Source organism: Cyprinodon variegatus, unplaced genomic scaffold (assembly GCF_000732505.1).
Source record: "Cyprinodon variegatus isolate N-32 unplaced genomic scaffold, C_variegatus-1.0 Scaffold660, whole genome shotgun sequence".
In the NCBI taxonomy this organism is placed as follows: Eukaryota; Metazoa; Chordata; class Actinopteri; order Cyprinodontiformes; family Cyprinodontidae; genus Cyprinodon; species Cyprinodon variegatus.
In genome coordinates this window covers 330,779-334,115 of record NW_015151113.1, presented here as the reverse complement: position 1 = coordinate 334,115, position 3,337 = coordinate 330,779, and positions in this window count along the sequence as shown.

Sequence of the window (3,337 nt, the reverse complement as noted above, 5' to 3'; positions counted from 1 at the left end):
TTAACACAGAGACAGCTTAAACCTTTAGATAAGTCTAACATTACCCGGCACATGTCTGACTCAATAACCATTAAAACAACAATTTTCATTAATTTCAGACGGAACTATTCACATACCTGTATTATATTAAACCGCACTTCCAATATTCACCACTGTTTGGCGCCATTTCCCCTTTTCCTTTAAAGCACTGAGCAACAGGCTTGCTTGGACACGCAATGAATCATGGGATACCTGAGGCTATGCAGGATATGGTGGACCCGTCCGTCAAATCGGGCAAAAAGAAGGCTGCCCTGTCACTACCCGATCCGTCCCGGAAGCACGATCCGTATCATCAAGGCCAACATAACCAGGAGTCTTCCAATCTGAACAGACCTCGGTGCCGCGCTATGATGTAATCGGCCGACCACTCTGACCTTTGGAGGATGCAGCCTCTGAATTTGAACTTGGCACACATTTCCCTTTTTTATTTTTTTTTACTTAAAAAGTCACATTCTGCAATGAATTGTGGGAAATTCACTTCACCGCAGTCCGCTTTGATGTGTGGATCAAGGGATCATAGGGGGCTGAGCCAGACGGCTCTGGAGGACTGGGAAACACTACGCCCCTGAATCCTCAGCGGGAACGTGCAGTTGAAGAACACACCCCCTTCCACGCCGAGCGTCCAGCAGGTAGGAAACAAAACAAAAGGCAACAAAAAGTTTCTGCTGATAAAAAAACAAACAAAAACGGGTATCTAATGGTGTCTAAACCCTCACCAGTAATGTCCAACATTTGGGCCCACCAGGCCTGAGTGGAACCAACCAGATTGGAACGGTACCCAAGTAGAACCAACCTGAGTGTAACCGGACCAGCGTGGAACACGCTGGACTAGAACCCGGACCGAGTGGAACTGGACCAGAGTGCAACTGGGCCAGAGTAGAACTGGCCAGATTAGAACCGACCCGAGTGGAGCTGGCCTGATTAGAACCAGCCCGAGTGGAACCAGACCACATTGTTACCGGCCCGATAAGAACCGCTCCAAGTGGAACCTGACCCGAGTGGAACAGGCTGGATTAGATCCGACCCAAATGGAAGTGGCCTGATTAGAGCCCGGACCCAAGTGGAACCTGACCAGAGTGGAACTGGACCAGAGAAGGACAGGCCTGTTAGAACCAACCCGACTGGAACCGGCCTGGTTAGAACAGGCCCGATTACAATTGATCCTAGTGGAACCGATCCGAGTGGAACCAGACCAGAGTGGAACTGGACCACAGTAGGACAGGCCTGGTTAGACCCGACCCGAGTGGAACCGGCCTGGTTAGAACAGGCCTGATTAGAACAGGCCCGATTACAACTGATCCTAGTGGAACCGGACCTGGTGTCAAATTATTTGTCTTTCAGAAGTAAAAATTGATTTTCTCTGCAGGTTCTGGTTTTACTGGTTCTGGTTTTTGACCCATTCCAAACCAACCCTCCTGGATTTATGACATTTATTGTGTTTTATAAAGAACTGATATTTGCAGAACTTTGGTTCAGTGTTTGTGGCTTAATTACATCTGATCACTTTGGAGATATAATTTGGTGCAAAAACATCACATTCACAAGGAAATGTGCCAAAAAAAACAGGAAAACCCCCCAAAACGGGATCAGAATCAGAACCACAACTGATTTCTGACTCATCAACCTTAAAATAAAAAATTAAATATGTTTCTATTATAAACTGTGGAGCTTGGATGGAGCTCTGTGGTGACGGGCAGTAAAATGAGTAAAAATTTCAAATGCATTTCCCCTTAATATGAGCCATTAAATAAGATAACCTGCCAAGAGAACAAGCTTTTTTATTCTTAAAATTAGATAATTAGATAATGTGCACTTGAAAGAATAGACTGCAGTTTTTCCTCATTTTAAATGTAAATCGTCTTATTCCATTGGAAAATTTTCTCACCTCCTCAAGTCAAGAAAAAATGCATTTAATTGAAGATAAATGGACTTAGATTTAAATATTTTGCAGTGTGGAAACACCAGCAATCACAGGTGGACGGATCAGCGGCAATAAAACAAGAAAATCAGCAGCTGAACGTGATCCAAATAAATCAACTTTATTTATAAAGGCTTTTAAAACAACCGCAGCTGCTACAAAGTGCTGCACTTATCAGGTAAAATTAAATATTCTGTATAAAAACAACTTAGAAGTTTGAAGGAATAAAACAAATATAATAAAATAAATAAAAACAAATAAAGCAATATAAAATAATTACACTCAGAAAAACTCAAAACAGAACCAAAACAAAAACCTCAAAAAAGGAGGTTAAGAAAAATGAAACAGAACAGACTAATGACTAGCAAGAAAAGATCAGAAAATGAACTAATGTGATAAAACCAACAGCAAGGGAAACAAAAGGAGGAACATTTTAAAGTCAGATAGGAAAAGACAACCTTGAAATAAGAAATAAGTCAGCAAACGACGCATCGGGAGACGTAAAAAATAAATGAAATGTTATAAAACGGATGGATTATAAAAGCTGAGGATGGAGGAGGAGGTAATAAAGTCCTTTCTGGAAACATGTGGGGTAAAGTGTTCGAGGTTTAAAATGATTGTTTGGCAGCTTTAGCTGCCTCTGAGGAGGCGGCGTCTCCACGGTAACCCTGATGATGAATGGAGGCCTTTCACCTGTCCGTCCAGCGCCGCTGGATGGCTGTTCTCTGCAGCGCCTCTTTGAACCTTGAAAACCAGTTTGAGGGAACAAAAGCAAACAAATCACATTGTCAGCATTGTTCACTGTCTTTCATGACCTCCTATTTAGGAACCTTTTGCTTCTCCTCATTCATGGTCCTCCAAGAAAGTCAATGGTTCCTCACATCCTATCAGGGCAAATCAGGAGGATACATGCTAATCCCCTTAATCTGGCCTTTCTCCTGCGTGCAGCCAAAGGGAGAGAGGGACCACAAAGAGTAATCCTGTCAGGGAAAAAATAGGATTAGGAGCCCAGCCCCACAAGTGACAATCAGGTATCCACTGACTGATCTGCCAAGCAGGAGCCCGGCCTGCAAAGCCCCGGTTCCCCCGTCTTTACTGTGACTTTATTTTTGTTTGGCAGGGCTGAGAGGGATGGGGCCGCAGCAGGAGGCCCCATCCTTTCAGGGACCGCTGGAGGTCTGACAAGGCTGAGGTCTTCAATGCATCAGGGGCTGAGGAATGACTGACATGTGGGAGGGGGACTGGGAAAGTACCAACTCTGGATGTCAGACCTTTGCTCAGGTGTTTGTGGACTATGAAATGATAGAGGCTCTATATCAGCCGAACAGAGGCTCCTGTGGAACAAAACTACAAGATTTAGTCCGTGAGGCAGACACCCTG